This window comes from Plodia interpunctella, chromosome 8 (genome assembly GCF_027563975.2).
Source record: "Plodia interpunctella isolate USDA-ARS_2022_Savannah chromosome 8, ilPloInte3.2, whole genome shotgun sequence".
Lineage (NCBI taxonomy): Eukaryota > Metazoa > Arthropoda > Insecta > Lepidoptera > Pyralidae > Plodia > Plodia interpunctella.
In genome coordinates, this window is record NC_071301.1 from 1,879,434 (window position 1) to 1,898,907 (window position 19,474).

General features: G+C 34.0%; 1 protein-coding gene across 4 annotated transcripts in view; it reads right to left on the reverse strand.

Annotated features, from left to right (window-relative positions):
- Positions 1–19,474, reverse strand: part of LOC128671665 (uncharacterized protein) — a 73,514-nt gene that overhangs the window by 25,304 nt on the left and 28,736 nt on the right. Inside the window, exon 1 of one of the 4 annotated variants that reach the window (XM_064436114.1) lies at positions 1,881–2,131. The exons of the other annotated variants lie outside the window; for them this stretch is intronic. The gene's annotated coding sequence lies outside the window, so the exon portion shown is untranslated. Of the gene's footprint in view, positions 1–1,880; positions 2,132–19,474 lie in introns of those variants that run through there. 4 annotated transcript variants of the gene reach the window in all.

Sequence of the window (19,474 nt, forward strand, 5' to 3'; positions counted from 1 at the left end):
TAACTGTGGCGCAGTGGACCGAGGACTTTTGCCACTGAACCGAGAGGTCCCGGGTTCGATCCCCGGTCGGGTCATAATGGAAAATGATCTTTTTCTGATTGTCTTGGATGTTTATCTATATATGTATTGGTTATAAAATATAGTATCGTTGAGTTAGTATCCCATAACACAAGTCTCGAACTTACTTTGGGTCTAGCTCAATCTGTGTGATTTGTCCTAATATATTTATTATTTATTTATTTATTTTTGTCTACAACATTATTACTTCTTTTAACCATCAGTTAGTTATACAATTTGCACTTAGGTTTTTGTAGCAATGCTATTCGTTCCTAGTTAAACATAACATGTAATTGATAGGTGACTACAATAACAAGTTCCGTTCAGGAAAGTGTTATATTATAGTCCAGTAGAGCATTGAACGATCATTAATAGTTGCATTTTATTTATTACGTACGAAAAGAGTTATGTAACAAGTTGTTTAATGAAAATAAAATATAAAAGCATTGATTTCATAATTACATTTTTATTAGGTACTAAACTGTCGAAAATAAATCGAAAAGTTATTTTTTAGAGCAGTTGCGTATGCAGGTAACGCACCTAATTGTTTCTTTAACTATGTTTGCAATAAATTAGTTTATATACCGTTGAAGGTGATGAAAAACTTAATTATGGTGTCGTGTGTTGATTGTTTATTTTATATCAAACAATAATATTAAATATTTGTAAAGATGATAAATTCTTTAGTTTATTTAATGTTGAGTGATAAATGGAGAGTGATATCTGATAATCTGTTGGATCTTTGTCAATCTTTTCGTATCGTTCCCGTGGGAATTTCGGGATAAAAAGTATTATATTCTTATGTGTTACTCCAGGTTATGTTCTACTGTGTACCAAATTTTATAACAATCCGCCCAATAGATTTTGCATGAAAGAACTAAACATACATACATACAAACTTTCGCATTTATAATAGTTTGAAGAACACAACACCTGTCAGAATAGTAGCAAAATTGTATTTTATTACGTATTATTTAATTTAAATCATTTTGAGCAATAGGGATAACTATCCTTATCCTTAAATATTATAAAACAAAATCCTCTACCACCTCTGTCTCTCTGTCTTTCTGTTCGCGATAAACTCTAAAACTACTGCACAGATTTTCATGCGGTTTTCTCCAATATATATAGAGTGATTCCTGAGGAAGGTTTAGGAATATAATTTATTATGTTTTACCTGAGCAAAGCCGGGACGGGCTGCTAGTTATTTATAAAAATATATTAAAGTATGAAAATTGCCCATCTGAAACATATTGATCAAAAATCGAAAGATTTAACGTCATTGTAACTTACATATTCGTACTAACCGATTATAAAGAAGCTAAATTATGCTTTTACCGACTCCAATCTTATTTGTAACAAGAAACAAGACAGCTTACTTACAATCCGGTCCATAATTATAATCTTCTACTACTCGTATAAAGTTTGTTGATATTATCAACTACTTTATGATCATTTCCATTTACTTTATGGATACAAATTTAGTAGACAGTTTATACAGTAAACAATAATCATCCATTCATTAAAGGATTACTTAACTGAAATCTATGAGATTCTTATAACTAAGTATAATACTTATACAATAACAGGAAGTAAAATGGAGTTTATAGTTCGTAGAACCTAATATTTTTTTTTATGTAACATTTTATTAAACAGATTAATCACAATGATTGATTCCTATCCTAACTTCCTAAATATGTATATATATTTCTTATATTTATTATTCTCGAATCAATCGAAGTTTTCTTTTGTGTGATTCTTTGTGTGTTGAGAATGAGAAACTTGAGACATCCAGTTGTGGATTGAAGTAAAAAAAATATTACCTGGTCGCCGTTATCTCAGGTTGTTCAAGAAGCGATCCGAAAGAACCAACTTTCAATCCAGTGAAAGTATCCTCGGTCCTTCTCACTGCACTACACCACACACAGGACACTGTCACCTCACCACACTTGTCGAATCGATTCCAAAATATCGGTAATCGGTAATCGCGGCTGAACGTGCGCGTGCGTCGCGGTTCGAGTCAGCCGTTTGAGTCGGAGAGCGGTGTGGACGGGTGCTTCGCCCCGTTTTGCCGCTGAACTAGTACTGGCAGGCGGAGGTAACTTGACGCATCGCAACGCCATTCGCAGCTAATTGTTTTGGTGGGTGGGTTTTGTAATGTCTATGGACATAACAAAGAAAAGTAGTTATTCCACATCATTTTTTTGCAGTCCGAGAATCCTGGATTTTTTCAAAAGTGTAATATTTATTGATCTTTCTCTGATCTTAGTACTTACTTGTTTTATGAGATTAACAATGACGGTTTGATATATCTATTGAGTTGATTTTCGTAAAATTGGTGGAATTTCCGATTCTACAAATTTTAATTTTAAAAAAATTAAATTCTTTATTAATCTATTTTCGTAAAACATAAGTATACGCGTATTATATTATTTCTGTAAGCAAGTAAGTTTTTGAAGCTCTAAAAACATTTTCTATGTACCTATGTTATGATGAACTGACTGTGCGGCATTCCCAAAATGAATAACCCTAGAGTACATCTTCAAACTCAAGTCCTCACTCATGTGCCGCCAGTGCGAGCTCCTCGGAATGCAATCTCCCTCACTCTCTCATGCACGCACACGGTTTCTCCTATCCGCCACATCTTGTTTCCTCGCCTGACAGCCGCATTACAATTGCATTGGCCCAATATTGCGTCTCAACGATATACATTGCCTTCTTTCCCTCTGTTCAACGCTTAGCTCGCAATAGAACTACGCAATGTATTTCAATTGCGTGCAACGTTGTCACGATGTCTAGAGCGGGCTTAGTCGTCTCCATTTTTGCTGTTATAAATCCCTTGTGCCTAAAATGTTTCGTTTATCCTTTTAAAAAATGTTGACGTCATAATCGCATTGAAAATGTTTTGGCGATTATGCAAGTTCGATGTGCGTTTGAATGGCCATTATGCTCGGCTCTACTCTTTAAAATACAACAATGAACACGTAATAGCTACTACCTATTTGGGAACTTTGATCACCGACAATGAATGATATAATATTTTGGTAGATAAGATCGTCTTGTCTTCATCATAACGTTTTTTTTTTAACGCAAATTTTAATTATTACCGATAATATCGTGTCGCTGCTTCTGATTTTTTTTTGTAAGTATTTACAATCAGTTTTGCCTTCCATTCCTTCCTACTCAATATGCACATCTTTTATTTGTTTCTACTTCATAATCTCAAGAATTACAGCTAATGTTAATTCCAATTCATCTAGTACAATTTAATTACGATCATGAACAGCTAAAGCAAATTAGCAAAAATATCCATATAGTTCTCACAAATTTCTATTGCTGCAAAGAAATAATTTCACATAACTGCATTCTAATCTGTTGATCATGTGTGTTGATACCCCATTAGTTAGTGTTTCGATATCGAATGCTTGCAATGAGTAACGGCTTCTCGTACTATTGCTAATTTGTATTGACCTTGTTACTTTTCGGAAGATTCTAAATGTTTCCTAATCACTGCCGTAATATTGTGTTAATTTCATGCATTTCTCACCTAGGTACCGTAGCGGTATTAGCATATAGCATAGATAGTTTGATCTTGAAATATTGAAAGGATTGGAAAGGATCGGATGTTAAAATTTATTTGTTTTAACTTATAGTATTGTATCAGATATAAGTATTATGAATCTTAACTTTGGATTAATTTTAATTCCTTTCCTGATCCGTATTTTCTATATTATATTGTTTATATGATTATGCTCACAGAATTGCTCACAGAATTTGTAATACTTTGTTATTTCCGTAATCGATTGTTTTTGCTATGTTATTAGTGCTTGCTTTGTCAATAAAGAACAGTTTATTAAAATCATCTCAAGCAGAAATCTTAGCATCAAAAATAGTTCTTACTTCATCTATTACATCAACATCTGACAATATCTAGCTGTCTTATTCAGCTACCGAAAGTACTTTCCTATCGCCTCGATTTTGCGTCCTCTTTCTTGCAGTCTTTACTTAACGGTATTTATCTAAAACGTGACTAGATAGTAGATAAAGATCTTATCTTCTCATTTGACAGTTCAAGCTACAACTGTTACAAGTACTGCTATTGTGTTCTAGAAATAAATCGGCGACTGACGCTGAAATTATCTAAAAGTTTTAAAACCTGTGTTTGTCTAAATGTGATGTTTCAACACATTCATAGTTTGCTAGTACACTAATGTAACAATAATAATACAATGAAATACAATTGCTTATTTATAGGACAAAGTATCCTATATTGCATGTATTCGCGTATTGACGTCAAACAGAAAAATATTTATGAAGACCATGAAGATTAATGAAGTGCACAATGCAACAAAGCAACAGAAATGAGTTTTATAAAGTGCAAGATTTAAATTAACACATGCCGAGCGGAATAAAAGCGTGTTCCCATTGCTCCGTCGTGCTCCGTTGTTTTCTATAGGGTTTGACACTGACATGCGTTGACGTACGTCGAAACTTCATAAAATTTCTACGTTGTTCTGCGTTGATCCGTCGACGAATGATGCAAACAATTTTATCATGAATTATTGTTGTGTACATTTTTTGTATTTGTGTGTTGAGTTAGTATCCCATGACACAAGTCTCGAACTTACTTCGGCGCTCAATCTGTGTGATTTGTCCATTTAAATTTATTGTTTCTATTCCTACTTCTTGTTGAGTTAGCTCGATCTTTATGATTTTAATATGTGTGATACACCATACGTCATCTGGCTTATCAATGTTGACTGCATCAACGTCAGCCACATTAAGGACGCAAAACAATGATATGAAAGTCGTCGAGTAAGGCCATTGTGTCAGTGAACGAACTGAGCCAGTGGCTGAGAAAAATCTGAGCTGAGAAAGGGTCTGTATAAGATTTATTATAGCATAAATTAAGTTTCAATGGATCGACATAATGCGAGTGAAAAGAAATGGAGCTTCAGAAACTAGATTGGCCGTAATTAATTATTATATATGTAGTTATTATTGTATTTTAGTATGTGGTAGTACTTATTTGTGTTTAAGATATTTTTGCGCCGCACAACTTTTCTCTGTTTCTCCTAATGGTTAGCTGGGAGAGAATGCTTAAAGCATTAAGTTCGCCATTTGTGTATAAGTATGTTTTTACTTGGAACAAAGTTTTATAAATAAATAAATAAATAAAATTAATAAATTTAACTGTTTCATCATTATCAGCCATTTTAGTATTCTCAATGGTGGAGCACTACCTTAGGCACAGACCATTTAATGGTCTGTGACCTTAGGATATATAGATACGGAGTATGGGCCATCCACTACGCAGGGCCAACGCGTATTGGTAGGTTTTAACGAAGGTGCGTCGACGCCGAAAATCTCTAGCACTTCCGAAGCATGGAGGCTACATTTTCGGTCACCCATAATGACCGAAAGTGGTTTAACTAAGTAGTTTGGTAAGTACCAAATCTTGAGCGCACCATCGAGCTCCTTTTAATTAGTTGTATATTTTGTTTATTTATTATCATCATATCGAGTGTGTTATTGCTAACACTAGTGTCAGATTCTATTCAAGTCGCCTATAGGCATCTGACATGACTTTTACGACTACTTACCTCCATCTAGAGGCAGGTAGTCACATACACACTAGTGAACTAAACTATCAACCAGTGTGCAGGTGTCTTCACGATGTTTTCCTTAATCGGAAAAGCAAGTGGTGGTCTATGAAAACTACTATATATGAGTCGGATTGGTATACAAACTCATATGGCACGAGATACGATACGAACCTGAGACCTGAGACCTTTCAATCCACAGGCGTCTTAACCATTACACCACCACCGCTTCATTATTAATTATACTTCTAGTTCGCCTTCAGATTTAACACTAACATAGAATTATATATGTTTTTACACTGCATGTTTATCGTTTTAATCGGCTTCATATTTATTTTCAAGATCCATCCCATAAATTGATTCATTGACCTCACATGTCAACTTTCATTCATAGTTATCAGCGTCCGATCGTCTGCCTTGATCTAGGTACGTGCCTTTGCGCACATTGTCTGTGGTCTGACGAGCAAAAAGTATTGCCAACGTCCGCTATGAATACTATTGTGTACTAGAAGAGATTAATGATACTAGTTGCTTCATCAAATATGTTACGTCAAGACGCAGTACCCCATGCAAAAATGCATTGCATTCTTTTAATTTTTGTTTTCGAATTGCACTGATAAATATTTGAGAAACATCTTCTTTTTTGTATAAAGTGAGTCACGTATATTAAATTTTGTAGACAGCATTGTGATTTTAGCCAATACTTATTATTTTTGAGTTAGGTTATTATTGTAATTTCTATGTTACACAATTTTTAATATATCTTTGAAATACTTAGCTATTAATCGAAATGAATTAAGATAATCAAGTTTAGTATGTTGATTTAATGATAACGAAAATGTATCCAAGATTTTCATACATCACTTTGTAGTCTAACTTAATATTGCAACATAGCTAGGTTTATTAGTCTAAAAACATTTTTTAACTCGCGTGCAGCTGATACATTGTAGTATATCGAATTTCGTGATATTTACTCAGCTTTCGTCCATTAGTTTATTGATATTGGACAGTTATTCGATATCGCTGAGTAAGATACGAGAATATACTTGCATATACACAAATTTATTTACTGTTTAGAGTAGAAGGTTACAGCTAAATAATTTTGTGTTTTTATTAAATATCGAGTAACGATATCAAGTGATATCGCTAAGATATAAGATTAAATAAAACAATTGGAAATTTACGCTCCGGCCACATGGTTGGACTTCCTTTTTTGTTCCTTTTTGTTTGCGGTAAAATTTACCAGATTAGGTATTTTTAGGTACATCGTCGACGAAGCACGGGTATGATACCTGGAAAAGTACTTGTTATCCAGAAATTCCCACGGGAGCGAAGCCCTGGCGCGCAGCTAGTGTATGTAAAGGCACAGAGAAGTAAATTAAAAAGTATAAACATAATTTGACTGTAGTTAAATTAAAGTTTAAAATGTATTTTGTGGTGTGTGCTCTAAAATAGGTGCACTCCATGGATGTCGTAAAAGGCGACTAAGGGACACACGACCTATTCTCAATGTAATGTTACGAAAGGGACACTTTTGTAGGGACGCGGCCTGACTGTGGAGGAATTTATCTCCTATATATCAATTAAAGGGTCACGAGTTAACTGCAATTCGTCTTGGTGCGGGCTCTTAACTCTGACAACAAATTATTCAATTGATGCGATCGCCCTTAACTGTTACAGTTCCGAGAAGTAATGTCGGCTCCACACTATCGCGGAAAATTTGATATTTTGACGGATCGACATACCTACATTTCAGGTTTTTATTGTGGTAAATAAATGCAGTACTAACAACGCAATGTTCATGCATTCGCGTCGGTGTTGGATCATAGCGTGTAGCCGGCTTTACAATTCATATTGCGGAAATGCGTTTCATTTACTTTATAGTTTATAGAAACAGATACAGATACTAGATAGATAGAAACAATGACTATTACTATCCCGTCCTAGAACAGGACAACTTTTTAACTTTCCGTGGATGTCGTACGAAAGAGACTTTTCCGCTTATAGGCACCAACAGCATTTTCCATAGACGGATGACATCAGACAGGGGTTCGTAAAATCACCAAATTTTCTAAATTGTTCTGCTTTTTAATGGACATCGGGCTTCGGGGCGTTACAGCCGAAAAAGGACATTAGATGAGTGTGAGAGATTGATGAGTAATCAGGTCCGGCGCCGTGCTTTATCTGTCAGATATCTCAAAACAAGCTGTTATGGGAACACAGACACGTTTTGTGCTCGTCCATTTATACAGATGCACAGTGAGAATATAAGTTTCCAAGTAATTACAGTCAACATTTAACCATGTTAAATTTTTTTGCTATTACTACCGTATAGAGGTCATAGTAATTTGTCAAGCTGATTGTACAAAAGACGAGAAAAGTGACACCAAGAAAAATAATAATTTAACAGACGAACTACATTTATTATAGGTACGTAAGGAACGATGTTTTAAAATTAAAAAGAAAAAATTTCTGGCCATGAACAAAAAAAAAAACAAAAATCTGTATTACTGTCTGATTCAAAAGCATACACTTTACAAAAACCATGTTCTAAAATTAAAATAAAAAGTAAAATTTATTTGGAACTGGCCGAACAGAAGCCTATTAAACCAAAAAGTATAGTTACAATTACTCATAGCAATCAATCTAAAATAGAAAAATAGAAAAGTTATTTTTTTTGTGATTTGCCAGACAATTTGAGATTCACTGCGGAACCTCGACGCTCCGGTTCGTGTAGTCATCATTACCACTGTTTTGACATGGTTTTGACATTTGACTGGGACGCGACAATTTTATGAACAAACTTCAATGTAGGTCGTGCCAACGCGGATCTCCGGCTTACGAGTATGAAAACGATTTTACTGTTGTTAAGTAAGTATTGATATTATAGTATATAGATATTGTTGTTATTATAGTATATAGATATTGTTGAATTGTTGGGTGAATAGTGGTAGTATTAGGTTAGATCGTAAAATTAGTGTGATAGGATAGTAGGATAGTAAAGTACAGATTTGTGGCGTGTGTTTCCCCCCTAGAATACGTCTACTCCATTTCTTCCCACGGATGGTTAATATGGTCATACGAGGGGACTAAGTGACACATGGGACAGGGATCTTAACAGCTGGCAACAACGGCATTCCCAAAGAGGGTTGACGTTAGGCAGTTGGCCGGTTGTAAAATCATTGCAAAATATTCAAAATTATGGTATTTTTTTTACGAGATCCTTGGTCTTGGGGCGTCACAGCTCCGAACGTAACCGGAATTACGCGTACATGAGAGAAGTAATAAAGTACAGACAGATGAAAGAAATGGCCTCTGATTACTAAAACATTAGTAAGTACCTAAACTCCTTCATTTCATTTTAGACATTTGATTTTCCTGTACAATTTTAAGCCACTGATTTTTAAATTAATAATTAGTATAAATTATGGCAAGCATTCGTAAACCCCCTTTTGGTTGCATGTCACAACGTTCAATTAGTTATTTTAAAAAATCATAATGAAATGCAGTTGATTAGACATTACGAAAACCATTAATTACATCTTTTATCACGTGATAAGAAGTATCATTAAAAAAATGCCGCAGGCGCCATTTTTATATCGGTCATGACGCATAACAATAGGTTCAATAAAAAAACAAATTCAATATTTATTTTGAATGTTAATATAATAATAGCCTTGAAAGCAAGGTTATAGTGACAATTATTACCTATGAGTATACAAGGATTTCAGCCAACAAATTGATGTTATGTTTTTACTTAGTATAGTGGTATCCTGAGCTCCTACGGTGAAGGAAGAGACGGAAAAAATGCTCAGATGCGCCCGTTTTTCTAATCCGCTCGTGCTAGGGGTGGTTCTCAAAGCTTTTCGACCTTAAATATCCGCACTGTCATTACGATTTGTCAATTTTCTTGAGGAATCAATCAATTCCAAAAGAGTACAGTGTCTTTGTAAAAATTTGAAAAGTTGTAATGACAGCGCGGGCGCTGCGGTGTACCGTTCGAAGGTCGCAACGTCGCGACGTCAAAAAATCTTTCATCCTTTCCACATAACGATACCAATGAAGGTGCGTCATCAAACATCTTGTAGTCTAATTTATCTACATACATAAAAGAACAAACTGAATGACTGACTGACTGACATATAAACGTACAGCCTAAACCGCTGGGTCTAGGAACTTCAAATTTGGCACGTAGGTTCCTTATGTGGTCTAGGGGTGCACTAAGAAAGGATTTTTCAAAATTCACCCTCTAAGGGGGTGAAAGGGGGTTTCAAAGTTCGTATGGGGAAACCAGATTAGTTAATTTGTTTTGTTTGAAACTTTACAGGATTACTTCTATCAATAAATGACTAAATACGGGTCTCCGGATTTTTCAAAAACTTACCCCTAAATGGGGGAAAAGGGGCTAATAAAGTCAAATATCAACATGGGTATTGTTTGTACGGTTTTTCGGGTCGCTGATTACGAATAACAACGTATTTGAAATCTAACGTGGTGGAAGTGAAATACCATCATCCCTATTAGGGTGGAATGGGGTTGTTATGATTATATCAAAGCCTGGGTGTTCGTCAGTGCAAACGTCGCGCGCATTACGTCGTACACAGCAGACGAGGTGGCCCTTCGAGGTCAATTCTCCAAGGCCAATACGATCGTGTAATTTGATCCTGCTAGACTTTTTCTATATAGAAACCTATACAATTCTACATTACATAACAGGAAGCGGACAAGTTGGACAAGTTTGCGGGACGAGACACACAGCGGGAAACGGGAAATTGAACTAAAGATGAGAAAAAATGCGAATTTGAATCATTCTTACAGAGTACGCGATAAAATTACTGAGATTTTGCTATGAAACACACGCGGGCGAAGCCGCGGGCAAAAGCTAATATATAATAAATAATAAACAATAAAACTGCCAATCCGCAATTTGGTGGGTCATTGCCCATCCCACAAGGAAAACCTGTGCCCCAGCAGTGAGAACGTTAATGGCTGTTTGTGATGACGATGATGATAAAACAATAAAATAGTCTAATATGTATGTCTGTGGTTCGAACGTTTAAGAATGAATGAGTAACGTGCGTGATACAACTTGGCATGATTTCAAAACACCGTGATTCAATGATGACGGTTGTAGCCGGCGCCGGCGCAGCTAAAATACGCATCACGTTGTTACGCATCACGGGTTATTGAACTGGAAAAGTGGGTAATTTCATTTTCTTTTCCGTGTTAGTGGCCAGTAATGGTGTCAGATGTTTCTGTTTGAAAAAAGAATTTTAGCTCAACGACTTCCATCAAATAAAATACCTATGACACCTAATTTAAATCAAAAATTACTTTTTCTCATTGTCTTGTTGCTTTTCCCGAGTTTGTTTCCTGTGCTGCTAAATGTATATGTTTGGTTGATGCAAATAAACTTTTTACCTTTTCCCGTTTGAAATGAAATAAATGCATTTAAAATTACTTATAATTTTAAATTTACTCCTCAGCAGAATCAGGAATAAAGACTCTACTTAGTAAATTATTATAAAAATATTAATAGATATCTTTGTAAAATACACGTTCACTATAATTACTAAGGATACCTATGCTTTGTGATCAATAAAAGATGGTAATAAAATTTATATTCTAATGGATCGGTCAAAGTCGTATAAGGGAAAGTGCAATAGTACTACGAATACTCGTAACCTTTCAAACAGCCATTGAAATGGGACTTTCACCAAGTACAATAGAGAATAATAACACTGGCCACAATTAAATATTCACATCATAATGTCTCCTTCATTCGAATTTCGAATTTTAAATTATTCCGTTTGCATTACGCAATCGAATGAATCCGTGGAAGTGTCTTTGTATATTTGGGACTTATTCTACTCATTACTTTTGACGTAACTTTATATAATGCCGGCTATGCATTATCGCGGAACAGTTGGCCGAATTTGGATTCGATATACATTGCTCGTTTTTATTGCGATGAATAAAAGCGTCTATTCGCGTCGTAATCTGTCTGAATTCGGCAATAGTGTGTAGTAGGCATAAGTGTGTTAAAATTATATATTGTAATAAAGTTTTAAAAGGAATAAATCACAGTTTCTCGTATAATAAATCTTATAATCTAGGTTTGTAAAATGAAAACGTCTTAATGAATCGGTCAGTTGGATTTCACCATCGATCACCTAAAAGCCGATTAGAAAGTAAAACAATCGATATGAAACGCGATATTATTAATTTCCGTTGCGATGCGACTGCTCACTGAATCGATTAAGAAATAATTGATTGACCAAATAAATTTTATCAGAGGAAGTCTTTTTCAATTAAGAATGTACTCCTACCTACTTTTTTCGATTATAAATGGAAAAAAAAATTTATTACATGTGTAAGAATTTATTAATTATGTTTTCTAATTTAAGCAAGTAAGGTTTTTCTTACAAATATCTTGATTGACGCGAAAACGAACTCAGCAACTTACCTGAAACAGAGAAAAGAAATATTAGAATTTATAACAAATCATATTCACACTTACATAAGATTACACGATTCGATTCGAATCGATTCGTAAAACGAATGGATCGTGAGACTAACTGTGCTGTCAGATGTAAAGCACGTCGGAAGTGTGTAACTGTCTTTAATTACGAGACAGTTACTGTGTGAACGCCGCCTTATAATAGATTGCGGATATAAAAGCACTTTACGGCCTAGACTTGTAGGTCAGGGGATTTTGATTCCAACACAACAACTCTGACGGGAAAGATGTTCTAAAATCAAAATAGAAAATTAAAAAATATATATTAATTGACTTATTTTCTTCTTTCGGCAGTAGCACGTTACGTATATTGTGCGATGATATACTCTGATATGATATACTCTATGTGTAGTAGATATATGATCGCGTGAGTTTAATACAGTGTAAAACAAAGTTGCGTTCTGTCTCGGATTGGACATAATGTCCACGACGTACCTAGTTTTGAATTTGATACTATTATTTAAAATGAGTTAGTAAAATCACCAAATAATTCTATTATTCAAATTAAGTTAGTAAGATCACCAAAAAATAATTAAACAAGTCATGTAGGTATACCTACGAAGAAAAACTTGTTTTATATTTTTAAGTTCCCATCTCGAACGTTTGTTTACACAAATTAAAATCCGGTGCAAGAGACAATACTTTATAATTAACTTATTGTTTTATACAATACGCTCACATGTAGGCTTGTTTATATTTCAAAAGATAATAAACTCTGTGATGACTTTTCCCACAGGAAGTTCGCGGTAAATAATGTGGTTATATTTTGTCTTATTTACTTTCTTTTAACTTTTAAATACTTTTCAACTTAAGCTACTGTGGGTTTACTGTAAGAGATCCCTACGTGGGATAAGAACGCAGTTGTTCTGTTTTCAATTCCATTCTTATAGAACAACCTTGAATCATATTCTATACAACGGCGGATTAAGGATAGTACCAGCGCCAGGGGTTGCATAAATCAACTTTGACGTTAATTTTAAACGTAAACTACGCTATGTTGTCTAAACGTCGGCGGCGCGCAACTTAACGTCAACGTCAATCGTATGTACCATTAATATAAACAAAAAAGAAATACAATATTTTCTATACATAACAATATTTGTGTTTCAATGTTTTCTTTATAATCTTGTATAAAGTATTATTTTTGTATTAATTTTAATGTATGCAATTATTTTTCTTACATTAAATTTATTGCAAACAAACAAATAACTATAGGCGAGAATTAAATCTGAGGAATTGAATAAATTGTGATTTTCTCGCTAGCGCGAAGTCAATGGCGGGTTAGCTGTGATACCGTTCCCCTTCCGAACCTGTTTGCTAACTGTATTACAAGATAGAAGACTTTTGATGAGTCTATTACACTATGTTTACTGTTAATTTGACACAAACTTAACCTGGAAGGAGATATTCTTACTAGGAACTTGGTCATAGGGGTTTTCTGACTCATAATGCGCACTTTTAAACAGACTTTAAGAAGAAGCTTATTTCTCCTGAGTACGTAATTAATTACTCATATACTAATATTTGTTTGTTTGTCCTTAATTTACATCAAAAAGGAGGATTAGATTGAGGTGGTTTTTCAGGAATTATAGACAAGTTTGTGCCGCTTTTTTCTGCGAAACCGCAGATAAAATCTAATATAGTCAATACAATTTTATCTAAATGTTAATATAGTCATTTCTGGCGTGTTTAAAATGTTACTATTGTTGTCGCAATAATGAGAATTATATCTATCTAAACAATTTCCACATGTTTTTGAGACTTTGTTTTTTAACAAAAATATATCGAAACTAGCTATAAATTAAAACAGTAGTAACTTTGTCTGAACGGTCGACTACCAATGTAAATCCAGTCCCACGGTCCCACGGCCAGCGCTGGGCGGATGTTTGTGTGGGAGCGGCCGCCTGGAAGACGACACGCTCCGCCGGTCACCCATCTTGTAGGAATTTGTGTGGTGCGGTAGAAAATATGGCTGGCTACCTGTTTTTTGAGGCTCAAAAACTTGAACGTTATATTTTTTTACATTTTATATTCGTGATTAGGTACAAATTTACATTAACGATTTAATATATTAATTAGTTTTTAGTTCAGTGAACGACGAATTTTTTGAAATTTTAGTGATCGTGATAATAAGGTTTCATTTATCCGCAGTTTTCATAATTTTCCGGTTTTAATTTTTTTTACTATACTATAGGAATGCATACTTTTGCTTATGTAATTAACTGAGCACTTAATTAAAATGATACGAGCAACTAAAATACAAATACACAAAAATGTTGATTTTATCTAAACAACAACCAAAAGCTACAACATGTAATCGATCCCATTGATCCAATTTTCATTGATTGATGAATCTACATCCCATCTGGTGTCTATAATGCTAACTTTGACAACACTGCTTTACAATTGTAGCCCTTATTGACACGGAATAAGGACGCAATAAGAAAGACTTAACGTTATTAGAATCGACACCCCCGGTTCACGGTCGTGTTATCGCTTTTAAAGCCCAATTTGAGCTATTTCGAAGCTCAAATTTAATTTTCGGTATTTTGGCTTTATAGTGTTGTGTGTATTTTTGGTGGTTTTATTAGTTGATTTTAATGGTTACTTCCTCTTACACCCTACATATAGTAGCTATATTCAATTTTGATACTACCATTTTGTTTTCTTTAATTACCTAATTTTTAATGGAAAAGAATATACCTAAGTGAATGTGAACAAGTAAATAAAGTACCTAGTAATATTCAGTTGCCTCTTGACTTGACCGATTATAATTATAGGACTAACATCTTTATTCCAGATTAGTTTTAGCCCGCAGCGTCTTCCGCGGCAATATGGCGGCCTATGTCACTCTTCAGCTCCTCAACTAATTCCACATCAAAATTGCCACAATCGAATACCAGTTTGGATGTAAAAAAAAAGCATTCTTTTTTTCAAAACCCAGTAAAACTGTATAAACAGACAGACACGCCGGTCGACTTTGTTCTATACTATGTAATGTAAGATATGAGGTTAGTACAGATTTAGTTATTTATATGACCAAAAGTAATTAAAATGAATTAAGTCACGCTTGGCTGCGTTTATCTTTTATCTGTTTCTGATGTACAAAAACTAGTATCAACCCCGGCTTTATACTTTATCATGAACAGTTAAAAATGCACAGTCATTTGTTTTTGTCCAACACCAAAGCTCAACTAATTTAGACGCACGTTGCTTGTATACATGGTGTTTTAATTAAGTTAAATAAAGCAATTAAATTATGTCGAGAAGGAGTAAGAAGAAGCTGAAGAACAAATGTTATCGTTATTAACGACAGACAATTTTAGACTGCAGTGAATTTACTACTTGTTAATATTCATATATACTTGGTAATGTCACATTATTACGGAGAATTAAAATATGATATAATATAATGAAAATGTAACAATTTATTGTACGCATGCCTGTATGCGCACGCGACACAGTCAGCGACATTTCCGTGCTGCATACGCATTAGGTACACCAGTCTTTAGAGACAAATTCTCTGCATCGTAAATGCGTTGTAAATGGTCAATGGTCATCTTGTCAATTCCCCCATAATATTATTGTTTTATTTATGGAACATCCTGTATGATGTGCCATGCGCTCACGCATTTGTAGAGGGATGCCTAATGGAGAGTCTGTCCGTCACACTTATCTATACATAAGAGGGGAAGCTATTTTTAATTAGCTATAAATATTTTACTTGATAAATAGTGCATTTCGAATAGGAAGGAAGTGTTCCAATATTCTAATAACGATTTGTGTTTTTAAAAATGGATTTATAAATGTCAAGCGTTAAATTTCATCAAGTACAATAATTAACTTGCGAAAAAAGTCTTGATGATAGTAAAAGAAAATACAAGCGTTTATATGTCCCGTTTCTCGTTCTGTCTGTAATCACATTTTGCAACTTCAGAGCGCTTGTCCCACCATTGCTTTAGTTCCTATTACAATGGATTAGGTAAATATTATAAGCATAACTGATGATGCTCTCTAAGACTCCTGTTTATGCTTCGATAGCTTGTCTAGATTGAGATAAATAATAAACAATACTGGTGTTATCTTGCATATATTGCGAAAAGAAAATTTTACAATATGAAAAAAATACGAATTGACGTTAGCGTAGTCGCGTCGGCCAGCGAAGTGAGAGAGTTGCGCGCGCAGCCGGCGGGCGGCGTCCCCCCGCGGCCCGCGCCTCTCGCCGAGGATTGCGGTGTGGCCGCAACAACTCAAAGGTTTAAAAAAAAATATGTCATAAAAGAAAGAAAGAAATTATACTAAGAATTAAGTTTACGTCAATCAATAAACAAATTTGTAAGTAGGTACACAAATAAACAAATAATATAAGGGATGAAAAAATAATAAAAAGAATTGGACAAATACATAAAGGCTCGGTAATTAGTTATTGTTAAGTATAACTAAACACATTTTGTAGGGAACTAAGTAAGGATATACTCTTTAAGTTTATGTTTTATATATTATATTATTATTATACGGTCTCGATATTTTATTGTCACACGTTGAATGCTACTAGATCTCCCCGATCCACGACAGCAAAATCTGTGTATTTGTGTCAAAACCATCTAATTATACGAGTACTACATATATTTACAGATCCAATAATTTATTGCTTCCTTAATGTCATACAGGTCTTTGTCTACAATAAATAGTAACAATGAAGGACCCTGGCGGGCGCTGCAATGGAAGAAGGGCTATATATTTTCGTCAAGTTTATGTTATTATTTATTTTAGATGTTGTCGCGTGTTTATTATATTTTATGTGTGTTTATGTTTAGGTATATTATTATATTTATTTCGATATATGTGTCATAATAAGTTAGTTAATTAATAATAAGTTAATAAGTGTCAAATTTTGTAAGTATAATTTTTTTTTGCCTTTACGGTGTAAATTTGTCTTCTAAATATTCATTGATTGTGTAGTAGCATTGATTAGTCAATATTTCTTTAAGATGTTGCAGGAACAATTTAGTGTCTCCTATATCCTTAACGGCGTTTGGGAGTTTGTTGTAAAGTTTTATAGACATGACTAGAGACTATATGTCTCATAGTCTCTAGTCATGTCTATAAACTTTTACTTTTACTTAATAAGTTACAGTTAAGTTATAGTTTATTAACAGAATTAATAAGTTTTGACTGATCGTCAGTCTGTAATATTATCATCATCATGGTCAATTTTAAAAATAGAAACGAATATTATATCTTAAACCATCGTCTGACCATTTTCTTTCAATTCAGATTCTTCTCATCTCAGAGACATTTAGATTTTCAATATATTTTTCACACGTTTCGCTATCTCATGATAAGACATCTCTGTCTTGATGATAATGATAAACTATCATATCTTGTGATACAATAATCTTTAGATTACGTGCATGTTACGTTAGCTTTTATGTTCTCTGCATTAGCAGAGAACATAAACCTACCTACATTAGTAGGTCTTATTTAATTCTAGGATTTCACAAAATACGTCTTAAAAATACTTTATCAGCTGATTGGAGTTACACAATAAAAATCGACAAGTTTATTTGTTAGACAAATACTTTCAATATATATTTCGCTACAACTTTTCAACGGCTGAACCGATTTTCATGAAACATGGCTGAGATAACTCGGGATAAAATTATCTGTGACATAAAAAAAATTAAACGAAAATCGGTTTATCCGTTTAGGAGCTACGATGACACAGACAGATACACAGACAGACACGTTAAACTTATAACACCGGGGGTTAAAATAGATATAATCATGTAATTAAATTGTATATACAAATTAAAAATATATTTTGACGTTAAACAATCAAAGAATTATAACACCATTAATGTACAACTTAAATTAATTAAATTAATTAAATTCTTGATCTCGAGAATTATAGTTACAATTTTGAAGATTATAGATATATTATAAGATTTGCAGAGAGGAAAAAATCCCGACACTACATTTTAATATATGTATAAAGACTTCATTTATTATCTGTATTTATTTTGATCGTAGCAACACTGAGTTTATAAAAAAATATCTTCTGCTTTATAGCCATGGTGGCCAATAAATGTGCTCCTGTGAAGACTTCGGATTTTATTTGACCAGCTTCATAAAACAGCATCCAAACACAAACACAGCCTTCAGGTGCAAATCAAAAAAATATACAAAAAGCGGTCAAGTGAGAGTCGGACTCACCCATGAAGGGTTCCGTAGCAGCAATTAACATAACATAAACAATCTTGTTGATCGCGTATATTCGCGATATATTTGCGTTGACTGAATGAAAGGTAAATTGCGGTTTAAGATTTATGACGTATAAGAAAAAACTACTTACTAGATTTCGTTCAAACCAATTTTCAGTGGAAGTTTACATAAATGTACATCATATATATTTTTTTGTGTTTTATCATTTTCCTATTTTACCACTTTGGAAGTGTCTCTCGCGCAAACTATTCAGTTTAGAAAAAAAATATATTAGTAACCACAATATCATTTTTGAAGACCTATCCATAGATATCCCACACGTATGGGTTTGATAAAAAATGAGATTGCTTAATGCGGTTCAAAGAATACATCTACTTACTAAGTTACAACTGCATAAGTAGTTCTTAAAGTTTCGGAAAAATGGCTATGACGGTCGGACGGACGGACAGGCAGACAAACATGACGAATCTATAAGGGTTCCGTTTTTGCTATTTGGCCACGGAACCCTAAAAATGATTTTTTTTTAAAATACTAATCATTACGTATTGTCGTGCCTCATACAGATACATCAGCGGTATCCCACGCAACAGGGATATCTCAGTAAATCGCCTGACCGTTTGTCTGCAACAATACAGGACGAACAGATGCCGTTTCCCACACTAGCGATTAGGTATTAACTGTGCAGTCAACGACAGATAAATCTTGATAAATTTATTGCAAATTAGTCGCTATTACTATAGCATAGAGCTTGGTACCTTGAATAATATGTGTTGTCATGTTGTGTATGTTCTTGATGAGTTTTTGAAGATATATTATGACTGTTACTTTATTGGTTTACATTACGAGTACATGTGACGTAATGTGAGTTAAGGGTATATATAATAAAACTGTAAATGTGCTATGTCTGTACATAAGGGATATTAAAGAAATATAAATTATATAAAAATATGTTTCTGTATGTTTGTTCACGCATCACGACTAAACTACTGGATGATTTTAGATGCGGTTTTTACAGTTGTATAGCGGAAGGTCTAACTTAAAATCTGGTATAGGCTTCATTGCGATACGT